Here is an 18,476-nt window from a genome sequence, read left to right on the forward strand (position 1 = left end):
TGTTTCAAAGATTTGACCATTACAAATTGTGCTGCTATAAACATGGGATTTGCTATGCTGTGATGATTTTAATTTTTCTAGGAAGATACTTAGAGGGAGAATAGCTGGGTGATATGGGACCACTAATCTTAGATTTTTGAGGAATCTCCACACTGATTTCCACAGTGGTTGTACCAGTCCACATTCCCATCAACAGTGAAGAAGTGTTCTTTTTTTCCCAAAACCCTTCCAGCATTTGTTATTGGCTGACTTCTTGATGATAGCCATTCTTACTGGGGTGAGATGAAATCTCAACACTGTTTTAATTTGTATGTCTTTTTTTTTTTTTTCAGAACTGGGGATTGAACTCAGGCCCTGCACTTGCCAGGCAAGCACTTATTATACTGAGCTATCTCCCCAGCCCCTGTATGTCTTTAATATCCAGTGATTTTGAACATTTTTTATATATTTATTTCCTACTTGTATTTTTTCATCTGAGAAGTATATATTTATCTCAGATGTCCATTTCTGGATTAGGTCTTTAACCTTAGACTATCTGATTTGTTTCAATTTTTATATCCTCTAAATATTAGTCCTTTGTCTGAAAAACAACTAGCCAAAAGGTTTCCTCACTTTGTGAGTTGTCTTTTCACTCTATTGATTTCTTTTGCTGTGCAAAAGCTTTTCAATAGGACGATACCCAAGTTTTTTATTCTTTGTGTGATTTTTTTTTGTGTGAATGGGTTTTGTTCATGAAGTCTTTGCCATTACCTACATCTTCAAGCTTTTTTTTGTTTTTTTTTTTTTTTTTGTGTGAATGGGTTTTGTTCATGAAGTCTTTGCCATTACCTACATCTTCAAGCATTTAACATATTCTGTCTTCTAGCAGACTTAGTGTTTCTGTTTTAATATTTATTTATTTATTTATTTTGCAGTACCAGGGATTGAACTCAGGACCCTGTGCTTGCCAGGCAAGCGCTTATTCTACTAAGCTATCTCTCTGGCTCTGTTTTAATATTTAGATCTTTGATCTATTTTGACTTTAGTTTAGTGCATAGTGATAGATATGGGTCTAGATTTAATTTTGGCATATAGAAAGCCAGATTTTCCAGCACCATTTAGTAAAGAGGCTATCTTTCTTGCAATGAACATGTTTGGCTCCTTTATCAAAGATAAGTTGGCTGGGTGTATTTGTAGTTGTGCTTGCACCTTCTAATCTGTTCCATTGATCAAGTTTTTTTTTTTATTGTACCAGTACTGCCAGTACTGTGATTTTGATCACAGTACTTTGTACTATAATTTCAAGTCAGGGATTGTGATGCCTTCTGCCTTTCCTTTGTTGCTTAGGGTTGCCTTTGCTATTCTAGGTCTCTTCTGGTTCCAAATGAATTTTAGGAATATTTTCTCTAGTTCTATGAGGTATGCTAATGACATTTTGATTAGGATTACATTAAATCTGTATAACAATTTTGAGAGTATAGCCATTTTTACTATGTTGGTTCTTCTTGTCTATGAGCAAGAAATATCTCTCCATTTTCTGATATCCTCTTCAATCTCCTTTGATCAAAATGCAAGATATTAGAGCAGACACAGATAAAAAATAATAGAAGAGCTTACAAAAATCATGGAAGAGCCAGCCAAATAGCTCAGCAGATTAAATCACCTCGAGACAGCGACTGAGACTGAGCATGGTGGTGCATGCCTGTAATCCCAGCACTTGGGAGGCTGAAAAACAGGAAGGATTATTACAAGTCCAATCTGTGTAGTGAGATTCTGTAGACCCTTTACTAAAATACTAAAAAAAAAATTGTGGAAACTATGAATGCCCCAAATAGGAAAGAAATGGAATCCATGAAACAGATCCAAACAGAAATCCAGGAGATTAAACTTTCCATTGAAAACCTACTTAACAGATTGAATGAAGGAGAGGATAGAATATCAGATCTGAAAGACAGGACTGTGGGTAACAACCATGAAAAGAAAGAGAACTTAAAAAAATAAAATTAAAAAAAAAGAATTTAAAAATAGAAAGAGACCATGAAAATCAATACAACAGCTTCAAGATGAAGCAAAGAACAAAGTAAGATTGATCAGAGTTGATGAGAAAGCTGAAGACTGCACAAATGCCATAAAAAATTCTTCACAGAAATAATCGCAGAAAATGTCCCAAACATGGATAAAGAACGTGACATACAAATAAAGGAAGTGTATAGAACTCTATAGAACTCTAACAGCCATAACCAAAATAAATCTGCATCAAACCATATAATAATCACGATTCTAGAAATTCAGCCCAAGAACAGAATATTAAAAGCAGTTTAGAAAAAGAAACAGACCACCTATAAAGGAAAGGAAATCATGGTAGACTTCTCAACACAAACCCTTAAATCAAGGAGAGCTTAGAGTGAGGTATTTCACACCCTAGAACAACCTCCAAGCCAGATTGATGTATACACCATAAAACTACCTTCCAAATTCAATGGAGAAATCAGATACTTCCTTGACAAAGAAGTGAAGAGGGCCGGGGAGATGGCTCAGTGGAATAAGCACTTCCCTGGCAAGTGCAAGGGCCTGAGTTCAATCCCTGGTTCGGGGGTGGGGGGAAGAACTGAAGAAATTCATCACCCCCAAGCCAGCTCTTCAGAATTCTCTGAAGGATCAATTAGAAAGAGAAAATGACCACCACCAGAGAACACCAATAGAAAGAAGCCACCAGGCTGGCCAAGCAATTAAATAGTAAAAGACTGGGAAGCAACAACAGGTCTTGAAGTCTTCTGGAGCCACTCTTCCAGTTACTCCTGCTGGAGAGTGATCCCAACGTGTGGGGACGGCGCTCTCTAGAGCTCTTCAGAGCCACAGTTGTGCCTAGCACAGTGCTCCTAAATGAGGATGACTCAAGGTAGGGCTTCAGCGCCCCGCATCGCAGTATCATACACTTCTCGCAGTAAAAGGAATGGCATTGTCTCAGAAGTTGTTATTCATGAAAGCACATCGTAAGTTGTCCATCATAACTTTTTTTCTTGCTCTGCTGAGCAGCAATCCCAGGGTGCTATACATGCTAGGCAGGAGCTCCACCAGTGGGCTACACTTGCAGCCCCATACAATCCTTTTTACTAAGAAAAACATAGAAAACGTAAATATTTTTAGGTTTTTCTCAAAGACACTATTTTTTACTACAATAGGCACAGTGTTCTACTTCTTTTCTTTTCTTTTTTTTTAAATTTTTTTTCAAAGTTTTATTGATAAACAGATAGCAATGAGACAGTTTCAAATCAAATCGGAAGTACAGTTTCAACAAATAATACACTGCATATATTCTTAGTGGTTAATTGCTGTAGAAGAAGTGGATTTGTGATCCTATTTACAAACACCATTAGAATAAATCATTCTATTCCTTAAGATTATTTTCTAACTCAATCACTATCTTTAGGTAGTAATAGTTGTGCTGTTCTGCACACCTGTGTGTATGTTTCTGGACCTCATTTTTTTGTTGTTGTTGTACCGCGGATTGAACTCAGAATCCTGCGCTTGCCAGGCAGACGCTTATTCTACTGCGCTATCTCCCCGGCCCCTTCTGGACCTCGTAAGGGAATGTACATTTGGCTTCAGACAAACCGCTTGGTTCCATCCTGCGTGTGTCCACCTCTGGACCTCTGGTGTGCGCACTGGTTCTTCTGCCTGCATGGCCCACCCCATCTTCCTCACTTGGAAAGTGAACCTGTAAGGAATCCCCACTCAGATAGCTGGGCTCATGGACATTCATTCCTTTTCTGGTTTCTGTGCCTTCGCCTGTACTCCTCTAGTTCGTTTTTGTTTATGTTCATGTCCAGTCTTCCCTGTGAAGCTGTGACCTCTCCTCTGAGCTGGGTCACTTTCTCTCACACTGGCGGAGGGATAGAAGGGTGGAACTGCTTCAAGGGACTTGGAATCTCTTTACTCTCCACCAATTAGTTTTTCTTTCATGGGTGAATTTCTTTAAAACTCGTTTATAAAATGTAATTTGTCCTCATATCTTTAATATAAACTTCACAGAGCTAGTCTATTTTCAAACAAACTTTTGTGACATTATCATCATATTTAAAAGGCTTCACTAGCTTTTTATTGCCCCAAACTCTGTAGGCCAAAAGTAGGCCTAGCTCTGAAGGTGACAGTCTGAACAAAGCTACTTTCCAGTGCCACTGCTTACTAATTCCCCAAACTCTTGCCCCCATTTATACATTTGTAAAGCTTTTAACAAATGCTTCCTTAGTTTAAAACATAGATTTCTTGGCCTTTGCATTTCCCCTTTACAAAGTATGTTTCCGCTATAATCTTCCCTTTGCTGTGTGCCCCACTAGCCACGTAAGACTTTCTGTGGTCGCTTAACATCACTGTGTGTTCAGTGGGTGATGAAACTGAGCATTCCTTAAGAAAGAAGCAACCTCCTAATATCCTCACGAGCCTTGAGGTCAGGGCCAGTGTTCTAGTTACCCATGATTTCCTAAGGCCTCGTACAATGCCTGGTATTATTAGGCGTCCTGGCCCAAGGCGTGCTTATTTTCTTGGAACAATGATTTGCAGCAAGTGTGTACTTATCATCTGTCTGTCATCTAGCTATAACAGTGTTGCCTTCCAGTAGAAAGAGCAGAAACTCCCACCAAGTGCATCCTCCCTTTAGCCTGAGACTGGGGGAAGGGGCCTTGGTTGGGAGGCAGCCCATCCTAGCCCCTTTGTACTGTGAATTATTTTAAACACACTTTTAGTATCCTTGGGCACGTCGATATTTCCTGCTGCCTGGCTCTGCGCAAGCCCACGGGAGGCTGAGCGCGAGCCCTGATCTGCCAGATTGTGGGCTAGCCCTGCTTTTTCTTTTTGCTGGCTGGCACATGGCCTGGTGGCACTGTGCCAATGCTGTATTGCATGCTCAATAAATAGTTAAGCTAAAGGACAGATATGGAATTATTAACAAATAGTCAAGCAAGTTGTTCTTAAGGATGTACAATACTACATTTTTATTACTAAAAAGATAATATATACCTTGGCTATGGTGGTGACCATGAATTGCAAGGAAACTATTGCAATTGTAAGTGAGTGTGTGACACACATGTGCACGTACACGCACACACACACACAGACACACAGACACACACACTGTTTCAGTTACTCTTCTCTCATTGCTAGGACAAATACTCGACACCCAAGATGAGGGAAGAAAAGGTTTATTAGCTCCCAGTCAGTAGAGGTTTCAGTCCATACTCAGCTGGCTCCAAGGCAGAGGGGCACACAACAGAGAGCAGCAGCTTAGAGCAGAGAGCAAAAGGAGGAGGAGCAGTAACAATGGCAACAGAGAGCAAGGCTGTCTCCCTTAAACTGCGTTCAGGCTCTCCGTCCCAGCCTGGGTGCAGCACTCACACCCCTAATCCCAGCAGCGCTCACACCCATAATCCCAGTGGATCATGAATTAATCACACACTCTAGAAGCCTGCCCCATGACTGCAGGAGGCTTTGGGGGGACAACTAGATACCAGAGAGAGAGAGAGAGAGAGAGAGAGAGAGAGAGAGAGAGAGAGAGAGAGACAGACAGACAGACAGACAGACAGACAGACAGAGAAATTGTCCAGTGCATTCATCCCAGAGAAATATTGTTTTGAGACAGAGTCTCTGTATGTAGTCCAGGCTGTCCTTGAATTCACTGTGTAGCCCAGGCTGGTCTTGAAACTGTGATCCTTCCACCTCAACCTCCCACAGTATTGAGATTGCAGATATACACTACCATGCCTGAATAGAAAAGAAAATTTAACGTTCGTACAAAAACTTGTAGCCAAATGTTTCAACAGATTTATTTGTAATCATCCCAAAGGGGAAATAATTCAAATATCCTTCAGTGGGTAAATAAACTGTAGCGTATCCATATCACGGAATATTACTCAGCAATAAAAAAGAACAAAATATTGATAGGCACAACAAATTTGAATATATCTCAAGGAAATTATGTTAAATGAAAAGGCCAAGTAGTGGTCATGGTGGTACATGCCTCTAATCCCAGAAGTTGGGAGGCTGAGGCAGGAGGGCCATTGTGAGTTTGAGACCAGGCTGGGCTACATAGTGAGTTCAAAGCTAGTTTGAACTACAGAGTGAAACTGTCTCAAAAAACCAAAACAAACAAGCCAACCTCAAAAAGTTATATACTGTATGATTTCACTCACATACTACTTTGAAATGACAAAATTACAGAGCTGGAAAGTAGCTGAATGGTTGGCAGGGTTGAAATGCTGTGGGCAAGAGGTGCTGTGGCTGTATGGGGTTGCACAAGAGCTTTTAGGGTTGAGCCATTGTGTACCCTGACTGGTGGTAGTAGCTACATGAGTCTACGCATGTGCATTGTACTAAACACACACACACACACACACACACACACACACACACACACGTTAGTCTCCTGCTTTTGATACTGCACTATAATTATGCAAGATGCCATCCTTGAGGGAAACCAGGCAGAGGGCATGTGTGATCTCTCCATAGCATTTCTTACAGCTATATGAGCATCTACAATTATCTCAAAATAAAAGACAGCATAGTAATTTCTCTGAACCTGGGGCGGTTTTACGTATTAATAGGAAAACATATACTGTATATCTTTGAAAAGCTACATGTGTGTAAGTCATTAAGTTTAGTTTTCATCCTGAAAGGGAAGCTCAGCAGAAAGCTTTTATAACTCAAAAATCACACTAAATTGATGTTCTTGACCTTGAATTCATCTTTGAAATTTAGGATTTTATTAATTTCTTTCACTTATTAGGGTCCACCAGCTGTGTTAACAACTTCAGTAAATGTTTCTACTACTTAAGCAATTCTGTGTGAGACATTGATGCTGTATTCTGGGTGCTCTCTATAAATACTGTTTAAAATTAGATGGCGAAGGCTTTCGATTTCCATCCTGCCAACTGTTCTACCACACTTTTTTCTTGCCTGTTTGCCTGCCGTGTTATCCTCTGTAATGAGTGCGTTACAGTAATTGTAGCTGGAAAAATCATCATGGGGGGAGGGGGACTCAGAACCTGCCTTATTTTTAAGTCAGTAAAGCTTCTGTCATTTTTTTGGCTGAGTTACAGCTTCACAGCAAAGTCAAAGAACCAGTAGAGTAAACGCCACGTGGGGAAAGACTCCGTTGAAGCATAAATTAACTGTATTTCATTTTCCCTTAATAAAGAATTTCAGTTTTTCCACAGTTAACTGCATAATCAATTTGCTCCCCTGCTGGTCTGCTAACTTGCTGTTGGCTTTACTTCAATAATATTGAGCCTAGGCTGTAACGAGAGACAGTGGAGGGGCTGATCTCAGGGAGGAGAAATCCACTGCTGTGTGACATAACATATGGCTTCTCCTTCTGGGAACCCAGGGTCCAGGCTGACTTTAAGCCCCTGGGCTCAAGAGATCTTCCTGCCTCAGCCTCCCCAGTAGCTGGGGTTGCAAGCATGCATCACAGCGTCTGTCTTTTATCCTCAGAGACCCTGCATGTGCTGCTGAAGACATCTCTGGCTGCCCAGCTTTCTCTTAAATTACCTGCCATGTTCATTGAGCTTCTTTAATCACATTTTGATGACTGCATGACGCTCGAGTTTTGAGTCCTATTGCTTTCCACAGTCAGGTTCCCAGTGTTTGAGCACCTCTGGAATGGTTTCACGTTTTATTTTATTTCACTTAAAAAATCATTTAACTCTGTAAGAAGGTAGATCTCTATTTGAGAAAGTATTTCAAATAAAGTTGCTTCCATGAATACAGCATAAGTTTATATCAAATCCTACTGTACAATCAGCACTTTAATTGTAAAATTATCCTACTGGAAGGGTTGGAAAAAGGACAGAAAAAATATATTCTATCCTAACTGCTGATTTGGTTCTTCCTGCCCTTCCCATGCCTAGAAATTATACCCTATCCTACGGGTTTGTTCACTAACTTACTTGTAATTCTGCTTTTTTTCCTTCAGCTCTCTGGATTACAAGACACAAGTTAAACATACAAGATAAACAAATATTATCTTTAGTCACTGAATCACCAGACAAAAAGCTCTTCAGACAAGGCAGCCTCCACCCTCCACATGGCTATTTCTGCTCCTCAGTCCTATGGCAGCCCTTCAGTTAGAGGACAGCAAGTTAGACCACCGCCAAGCCCTCGTTATCAGTTCGGGGCCCAGTGCTTAAGCATCAATTGGGTCACCAGATAGCTCCAAAGTCACACTAGCCCTCAAGAGTCTTCCCTAGAGCTGTGAAAGAATAGAACTACGGAGGAGGCTCGCTTGCAGGTTCTTGTCTAGAAATGCACACTCTCCCATTCCCAGCAGTGGTTAACACTTTCATTTCCCCTTTGCAATACTTACAGCTCCTTCTGTACAGCTTTGGACCAAGTTTCCCAATGCTCTTGTTCTTGGGTCATCATTGCATGATGGTTTTGGCTGAAGTGTGTTTTTGTTTTCTTCCTTAAATCTATTGTTTTCTTCTCTACATCTTCTTTTGGGGTAAGGGGGTAACTGTATTGTGCACAGGGCCTCACATGTACGAGGCAATTATCCTATCACAGAGCTACGTCCCTTGCCTCCTTTTTTTCCCTTCAATTTTGCCTTGAAATGGGTCTCCCCAAATTGCCTACCCTGGCCTTGAACTTTCAATCTTCCTGCATCAGCCTCAAAAGTAGCGCAGATGATAGGCCTGCACTGCCACACCCAGCCCTAAATCCCTTCTATTTTCTTCACTAAATTTATTCTTCCCCAAATCTGATTTTTTTTTCCACCCTGCCTTTCCCCTGAGGCCCCCAGGAAGTGTTCTCATTAGCAGATCTATTTATCTATTTCACTCAGTTTTTCCATCTGGTAGGATGATCTACTTAAACTGACTTTTCTGAAAGAAATTGCTTTTATCTGAATTCTATGAGAAGAAAGGGGCAATAAGAAATGAAAGAATAAGAAGATATGCCATTCCACAAATCTTTCCCTCTGTAATTGTCAAGGTTTGATGTCCACACTAAATCATGCATGAAATGCAACAAATCATTCATTATTGTCATGTCATTAGGATGTAAGTCCCTGGCTGATGAACAATGCTGAGTTTCCCAATTTTTCCCCCTAATTTGATCAAATCAAAAATTCCATTTAATTGTCTTAAAATCTGGGCAATATAGGAAATTCAAATATGCTGGAGTGATGATGATTTCTGTTTTACAGAATCCACAGGAAAATTAATACAAAGTTAATTAAGACTGAATTTCTCTTTGGCAATCATGGAGAATTATTCTTTGAGGAAAGTGTAATTAGAGGCATATTTACTTGAGGAAAACAACCTCACACATTGTCACTGAAGTAGGATGTTGGGTGCGAGCCTTCTAGCCCCCTGCCTGTCATTTTACCTCATGATGCAGACCAGAGTAGGAGCACAGGCTATTTCATCAAAGCCAGAACAGCTGGACTGGGGCAAAAGGCACACTGGAGACAGTTGTTTGACTGCTCTGGGACAAGTCGTGACAGGCGCAGGCAATAATTTGAAGGAAAGTTTTCCAAAGCAATCATGTACAGAGCTCCCAATTTAGAAAGCTCTGGGAATTGTATCCAGTGGAATAATGGTGGCCACACCCACTGTGACCAGGCAGATAACCATCCAAGAGATTTATGGTCTGACTCATTGGGAATCCACCAGAAAGATGTTCTACCAACTCTTCCTTTGAAGCAACTTTTTTTAGATCTTCTAATCCTTGGTTGAGAGTGGGCCTATGTCCCACTTTCATTTTTCCTTTCAGTGCTTGCTGAACTGATCACCAGTTCTTTGGTCTTTGATCTTTTAAGTCTGTATTGCTGATCCTCACTCGTCTTTGAGAGGCTCATTTTACCCAAATTTGTTAGCAAGGGGAAGCTGCAGAGGCATACTTGTTATTTCTAATGCACATTTTTCTTCATGTTAACAGAGGCTCTGGCAAAAAAGAGGACAAAACAGACCAACGCTCAATTCTTTTTCTTTCGTCTTGTCCTCTAGAAAACAAGATGATCAAGAGAATTCTTGATGAAAGTGAAAAGAAAGTTTTATTGTTCTGTGTAGAGCGAGTAGCTATGGGCATCTTGTTTCTGCGAGAAGAGAGCTAGTCCTCTAAAAGAAGTGTCTGTGAATTAAGTCCTCTGATGGCCCAAAAGTCCTTTTTCTTTGAAATGGTGCAGATACACACACACACACACACACACACACACACACACACACACACCATGCACCATTTATATTGTATAAGAAAAAATGTAAACATCTCTTTCTTGTGTCCTTACACAAAATTGTCTTTGTATAATTTTTTGGGGGTGCGCAGAAAACAATGTCCTTAAATACATTAACTGCAAATAGAATTCACCAGTTGGGTGGCCTTTTTAAGAAATCTCACCTCTGCCCAAATAATTGTCAGGGGAAGTAAGATGAAACAGAAACATCTGTCTCATTTATTCTTAATTAATTATTTAACAGCTAGGTGTTAACACCTACCAAACTTTTGGGCCCTGTTAGGGTTTCTATCAGTTAGGATCCCAGGAGTAAACAGATGGCACATTGAGTCAGGATAATCCAGGGGGAGTTTATTTGCAAAAGGGATTAATTTCAAAGGTGTGGGTAAGGAGAGGTTGCATGGAAGCACTAGTGTCAGTGAAACTGTTATCATCTCTAGGTTTTGAAGGGATAGGAGAGGGAAAAGGCAAGAGACTTCATCTAAAGAAAGAAACCAGAGGATCAGGGAAAGATTCCAGGGTGAGTCCCCTCTTCCTCCTGGCTACACCCCAAGTCCTACAGGCTGGCCTCAGCAGGATCCTGAAGAGTTCAGAGCTTGTTGGCTGGATCTATCCAGCCTGGAGTTCAGGGAACAAGAACAGAGGGAACAGAGCGGACAGGAGATCTGGGGTTCCAGTGGGAGACTAGCACAGGTTCAGATGGGGAATACAAAAGTTTGTTTTTATCACACTGATTTTCTTAGCAGAAGGTAAGACTTGCAGATGGTTGAGGATGCCTGTAATTCTGGCACTCTAGGGGGCAAGAGGATCCCAAACTTGAGCCCATTTATGAGACTTAGTGAATTGTGTAGCAAAATAAAAAAATAAAAAGGACTGGGGGTTTAACTCAGTGCCAAGATCCTGGGTTCCATCCTCAGCAACACACACACACACACACACACACACACACACACACCACACACAATGTGGGGGAATTGGTACCCTCATGAATTACTGATGGGAATAGAAAATTATGTTGTCATTGCAGAAAGTAGTGTGGTGTTCCTCAGTAAGATAAATGTGAGTATCTGTTTGATATAGTACTTCCTTTCCTAGGTATACAGCAGAAAAATGAAAATGTAAGTTCACACAATAACTTGAATATGAATGTTTATAGCCATGTTATGGAATAACAAAAAGGGAGAACTAATCTGAATGTTCATCTACTGAGTAAGGGAGAAATAAAAGTAATACAGCTACATAATGGAATATTATCCAGCGACGAACAAGAGTTAAATACTGGTTCATGCTATCACTGGAATGAACCTTGAGAATATTTTGCTAAGTGAAAGCAGCCAGTACAAACAGCCTGCTTAATAGCTATGAGAAATATCCAGAATAGGCACATCCAAAGAGAACGAAACTAGTGTGTGTTTTGTCTTCTTTAGAGGTGATGAAAATGTTTTGGAACTACAAAGAGGTGATAGTTGCACAACACTAAATGTAGTAAAAACCACTACATTGTGCATGTTAAAATGGTAGCTGTTATGTAACTTAGATTTATTTTTGTGAGGGGAAAGCATCTATGTTCACTTTCTATTTTTTTGAGGTAGGGTCTCAATTTGGAATTCAGGGTTACCTTGAACTCACTACAAAGACTAGGCTGGCTTTGACCTCATAGTGAACCTCTTGCTTCAGCCTCCGTCTAAGCCACTCCTATCGAAAGTCACAAACAAAAAGTGTTCAAAAGTCACAAACAGAAATGGTGTTGGGGCGATGCCACAAGCTGTGCAGACAAATCAGGATTTCAGGCTCAAGCACAGCAGAAAAGGGGCAAATTCCACTTTAACTTTTTAAATTATAAAGGAAAAAACCCCTGTAAACTAAACAAAAAGTCTCAGTGTGTCCCACTTTGGACAGTTAATTTTCAGACCACTGTGTTCCACAGGCAGTGAGGAGGGAGTAAGTACAGGAAAGGAACGTGACAGAGCAGGCAAGGAGCTGTGCATTGCAGAGAAAGACAACTTTGTCAAGATCCAGCTTTCCAAGGGGTACTTGTTAGCATGAGAGGTGCAAAAAGTTGGGTCTGTATTCTTAATCTGATATTATGCAGGATGAAATTCCAAAGATTCTCTTTGATGAGTGAAGGTCAATATTTCTTGTTCTATAAAACAAACTTTTTTTTTTTTTTAAACTAGGGATTGAACTCAAGGCTTCTCACAGAACTATACCCCTTGCTTGTTAAAGAAGTTGTTTATTTTGAGACACTAAATTATGCACACTGCATTTGAACTTGTGATTCTCCTGCTTCAGCTTCCCAGAAATTTCATTGTAGAACTTTCAGACAGAGGAGCCTATGAGGCTAATACTCATTCGGGAATGGGCTTGGAGCTTGAAAACAAAAATGCTAAGCGTGGAACAGAGTCTACTGCTTAAACTTTTGTGGTGAAAACCCTAACTAGGTGTTAGATTTTAGGCTACATTCACCCGGGCCCACTGCCAGAGTGAGGGGTCAGTGAAGGAGGGGAAGGCCCAGTGGCTGCCCATGGTCCCCCGAAGCCCTCATGGAGGTCTGCACGGACAGGGCCTGTCTCCTTCACATGTGCAGTGGAGAAGAAGTGGACACATGCCATATAAAAGGCGACAGATACAATACACATTGACCTGCACCTAAAACTAAGAAGGTGAACTCCTAGTCCTGTTCAGGGAAGATGCCTTTAGGTGCTTCAGGTTTATAAACTAATCTGTTCATAAGTAAGAGATCATACTAAGTCTATTTCTTTCCTTTATTTTTTTTTATTAAAAAGATTATTTTTGCATGTTAGGGACCAAACCCAGGGCTTCATGCATGCTAGACAAGCTCTTTTTTACTGAGCCACACCCTCACCCTCTTCTTTAAGTCAGGTATGGAATGCGAGATTTTCTTGTTTAATAAAATTCAGGCTGGTGGTGGAGGGTTCTGAGCTCAGTGTTTGAGCTGTGGTCTCGTGTGTGCGAGGCCCTCAGTTCAAAACTAGCACTGCAAAATAACTCAACCTAGTGGCTGTCTGTGGAGACAAATCGCCTGAAGTCTCCATAGATTTGAGGGATCTAGTCTGCCTCAACTCATCACACCATCTTCTCTCTCCTTCCTGTCCCCTCTCTTTTGTCATGGCCCTTTTAGACTTAATGATGTGATTTTTACACAGAAGTAAAAGCACCAGCCAGGGCCTGAAAGACCTTGTGATCCAGTTGAAGAGACAAATAGCAAGAAATGGAAAATTTTACAGGCTGTTGTGCTTTGAGCACTGAGGAGCATGTCATCAGGCATGTGACTCCATTCCTTCTGCATGTGACAGGAATAAGTACCTAACTACCATGAGCTTAGGAGGCGAGATACTGCAAGATAAAATGAAGGAGGCTTCGTTCTTTCATATAAGGACCCTCTCATTTTGAAGAACTCTGAAGGATTTTCTTCTGACAATTGAAATGCATTGTCCATTGGCCAGGACTTGAAAATAGTTTTGTTTTATGTCATTATAATCAGATTTGATGTATACTCTAAAATTCCAGTACAATCTCCTTTTCTAACTCCAAACTGGATAGCCTCTTTGCATTTACGGTAACAGAATTTGACCTATAATACGTTGTGTTTATGTAATACCCTATATTTAGCATCAAGTGGAAAAGTTTTCCAATAATGAGGTTTTGGAACCCAGTCAATTCGCAGGAATCACGTCACGCTCCTGACAGCTCAGCAACTCCAACTGCTCTCGAGAAGAGAGTGACTGACAGGATGCAAAAGTAGCAATTGTGCAAAGAATGAAGCTGCTCTTTTTGTCCAAACTTGACTGTAAACTTTCCTTGGAATGAGTGGCTTGGCTACTTGACTTGTCTTTGAGGAAGCTTAGAAGCCTTGATCCTTGTGCCCTCCCACTCCTAGGGCGCCTTTGCTCAGTCTCCATGGTGGTTCCGGACCATAAGCTACACGGTCTCAGAACACCGGCAGGTTCGAGTCAAAGTTCTTTTAATCAACTTTTTTCCCTTTCTGACAAATCAAGCTGATTCCAAAACAAAACAAACAAAATTAACCTAAAATACTGCTTTCACTGCCAGTAAACAAAGATTCCCCCAAACAACAATGACAAGAAAGCTTTCCACAAGATAGACAAAACTCTTGCCGACTTTACTGATGTTTGGGACACACAGTGAGCCTTCTGTGTGTAGAACAGACAAAGAAACGCGGCATGTTCTACCTTCTGGTGTGGTCATAGAGACAGAGTTTTCCATGAGTTAGACCATTTTTCCACCAAGATCAATATTCTGCTGAGCAGCTATGAAGTTAATGATGAAATGCCTTTTAAAATTTTTTTATTTTTTGTATTTTAGGGAGAGGTCTACAGGATGTTCAGAGTCTCACTACTAGATTGAATACTTAGTGATTCTCTTGTATACAGCCTCCCAAGTGCTGGGATTACAGGCATGTGTCACCACGCCCAGTCTCAATTGGGGTCTCAGCACGGCCTGGGAGGGTAGGTCCAGAACGGCCGGCTGGGGATTGAACTCCTGGCCCCTGTACCTGCTTGCAGGCGCTTTAATTCGCTGAGCTATTTGACTGGCCCTAAAATGCTTTTGAAATGTAAACACTACACATATATGAACAGTAATGAACCTGCATACTAACTGTGACCCCAGCCCCAGGGTTTTGAAGAGATTCTTTGAAAAAAAGTTAAATCTATAGAAGAGACAACGTATTTATAAATTGCCTTCTTGCTTCTTTTCACATATAACTTGAGCAAATATATATATATATATATATATATCCTAGAAGGGTTAAGAGTTAAGGGCATTTCCAAATCACAGTGAAACATGTGTTTTGTGATATTCTTTATAATGTGGAAGTGTTTTGTGGGCCTGGTTCTAAAGGGTTGAGTTAAGCAGCTTGACTATAAGACTCACTGTCTAGAAATGATTATTTTGTTCTTTCTTCTCTTGTATTGAAAAGGGAATTGGCAGGACAGAAAACTTTACCAACTCATATTCTTACATTGCCTAGCTTTAAATTTTCTCAGACATTGGAGGGTTTTTTTTTTTTTTCCAGATTGTTTTCCTGTTAGTTTTTTTTTTTTTTTTGTTTTGTTTTTTTTTTAGGTTAGTTGTCTTGTTTGAACTTTGGGAAGAACTTTAAAATAAACTAAAAAGCACACTGTTTGCTTTTTTACTTTAAGTGTTGTTTATCAAACAGCTTTTAAAGATTAACAAGACTCAAAAGTATGGGATTCATCAGTGAATTATGGTTAGTTTGCTTTCTACAAAGGCTTAAAAGAAATCACCCTTTTTTCTTTGGTTGTTACTTTAAGAAAGAGATCTCAGATTTTCCACTTCCAGATAACTTTGCCATTTGTTCTTTATTTAATTTGGGATTGTTTGGATCATCTGAAGAACACTTGCTTTCTTAAAGAATTTCAGAACAGTTAAGATTCGGATGGGGAAGGCACTTACATTTGACTCAGATTCTGCTGGAAATGCTTTGAAATCATGCCTAATTTTTCCAGGAGTTACTGAATAGCAGAGTTGATAAAATACAAAGAGACAACAAAAAATGTTTTATTTTATTTTTGTGGGACCTGGGGGACAGGGTGTCTCTATGCAGTTCAGGCTGGTCTTGAACTCACTATGTGTCAGAGGCTGGCCTCAAACCAGCAGTGATCCACCTGCCTCAGCTTCCCAAGTGCTAGGATTACAGCCATGTTCCACCACACACAGCTCTAAAATAATACTTTATATTTATATTCATTTTCTATCTTAAAAATATTAATGAATTTTTATATGCAAATATTTCCTCTGCTCTCATAAGTGAGGAGTTTGCGACTAGGACAACTTTGGAGTATTGTTTAGCAAAAAAAAAGTCCCGAAGGCTGGCCAGATAGCTCAGTGGATTAAAGTGCTTGCTTAGGCAGTCTCAGGGACTGGCATGCTATGTCGGCCCCATCCCCTAGGGCATGCTGAGAGAGCGATTGAGATTGGGCGTGGTGGCACTTGCCTGTAATACCAACACTTGGGAGGCTGCAAACAGGAGGATCACTATGAGTCTGATCTGTGTAGTGAGAGCCTGTAGACCCTGTACTAAATACATTAAAAGAAAACATCCTGAGCCGGAGACAGGTCCTTTGTTCTAGTCTTGAACACTATCCTAGGCCTGGTGTTTAATGTCCTTGGGCCTCCGTCTCTATACCTATAAAATGAGGAATTTGGATTATGCGTCAGGAGAAGGACACTAACATTTATATGCCAAGCCTTGGAAGGGTGAATGTGCCAGTTAGGTGAATACTGCTATGTGTGCAAAATAAAACCTTCCAGTCAATTCGGTGAAGGAAAACCTGCCAGGCCCATTGTTCCCAGCCACATGTGTCATTGGATTTCCAGAGCTTTCATATTTGCTAATTTAATCTTCATTTGCTTTTCTAAAACCAGCATAACTTATTAGTGTATTCATAGTGACCGTTGTGCTGCAGATAGTGCCAAGCAGTAATTTAAACTCTTTTGGTTTCCAAATTAGTTGACACTACCTAGTCACAATTAAAATGTTTTGTCTTTATAAAAACAATCCATGTTTTACTGAAGAACATTAGAAACAGTTGAAAATCTATACATAAAATAGAGATCAAGAACACTCTCATCACTCAGAGAATGAATGAATAATCTGTAAACATTTCACCATAAACATTTCATTGTGTTTTCTTGTGGGTTCCTTTTCTACGGGCACACATATAAATTCTGCTTTTAAGCCCATGCTCTCTTTGTATATATGGCTTTCAACCAATTTTTTAATATTTATGATGTATGTGAGCACTGTTACATCGCATATGTACTTAACTAGTAAGGTGATATTTAATTCTGATGTTGAACATCTGTATGAAAAGTTAAAAATCAGTCAATTATCTAGAAATTTTCAAATACCCAGATGTTTGGCACTGTGTCTACTAAACATTAAAATCCTTGACCAAAAATTTCAGCTTTTGCACAGATGTCTGGCATTATGTAGGCAAACTCTCTCTGAACTGACAGACATTTTGGCAGTAGGGAGAAAGAACATTTATTGCTTGCTTTCGGTCAAAAGTGCTCTAAAGTTTAGTTTGTGTGTATGTGTAACTTTTCCATTGTTTCCCAATGAATCAACAATACAAAGAAAATATATGTATTTTAGAAACTCTTCATCCATTCTGATGAAAGTCTGCTGCCTCTATTTTTGGTCACTTCTTGCCTGGTTGAGCTGTTTGTTGACCTTGAAAGCTTAGCATACGTTGTCATTTCATTCAGCTCTTGGTCTGGAGGATTCTCTACCCTAGTGCAGATTTTGTTTTGTCTTTTTGCTATAATTAAGAAAGTTCTTTCTGGATGATGATTTTATTAACAGATTGCTCTGAATATTTAAAAGCCATGTTAATGTGCCAATATCCCTGACAACAGTCCTGCCTAAAATACATTGTTTTTTAAAAGATATTTTAATGTTTTTCTAATTATCTTGTTCCTTTGGTTAGAATCCTTCTTCTAGCTCTGCATCAGTCAGTGTATACATTTTTTGCATACACAGCCCCATTTTGATTCCTTGAAGGCATAATTTATAAAAGTTTGATGACATTCCATGTTACCCACTACTGTACCATGCCAAAGTTTATGTACTTGAATCCACATATGTAGTCATGCTTACAATCAACATTCTTAATATATTTTTCTACTTCTTGACACTCGAAATTTTGATTTTCTTTGGTTTTTCATCTTATTTGCTTTTCTTGAAGGTAGGGTTGCTTTGATTATGTCAAATGTGTTATTAGTATAAAAATATTTTCTGTTGCCGAAGTAGGAGAAAATAAAATTCATGCAAGTTATGCCAAAGGGAGCGATGTAGCTGAATGAGTCAATGCATGAGTCAGTGATTAGAGTGAGTTTGCACTTAGCACCTCCCCCACACCCAATTGTCCAGCTTGTCACTGTGCTTGTTTCCTGGCGCTGTTGCCAACTTGTTCAAGTGCCACAGGCAGGACATTCGCCTGGCTGCAGCATCTTCATCTATCATCCATAGAGAGTTAAATGCTCCCACAATACTATGCTTTGTTGAAAATTTGTGAAGGTTCTCTGACATCGTAAATATCAAATGTTGTGACTGTTAACTTGATTTCTGTGAAGGAGTAGCATCAAAAAACCAGGTAGGATATGTTTATGACTTTTAAAAATCATTGCCCATTTTTGAGGACTGACTGCTTTATTTCTTGCAAGGCATCTGAATCTCTTCATTTTTTCAAAGTTAGCATCT

General features: G+C 39.9%; 1 pseudogene; it reads left to right on the forward strand.

Moving 5' to 3' along the window:
• The window catches only part of LOC101588384, a 34,656-nt pseudogene extending 22,406 nt beyond the window's left edge, over positions 1 to 12,250 (forward strand).
• The last annotated feature ends 6,226 nt before the right edge of the window (positions 12,251 to 18,476 follow it).

This window comes from Octodon degus, unplaced genomic scaffold (genome assembly GCF_000260255.1).
Source record: "Octodon degus isolate 3935 unplaced genomic scaffold, OctDeg1.0 scaffold00091, whole genome shotgun sequence".
NCBI classification, from domain to species: Eukaryota; Metazoa; Chordata; class Mammalia; order Rodentia; family Octodontidae; genus Octodon; species Octodon degus.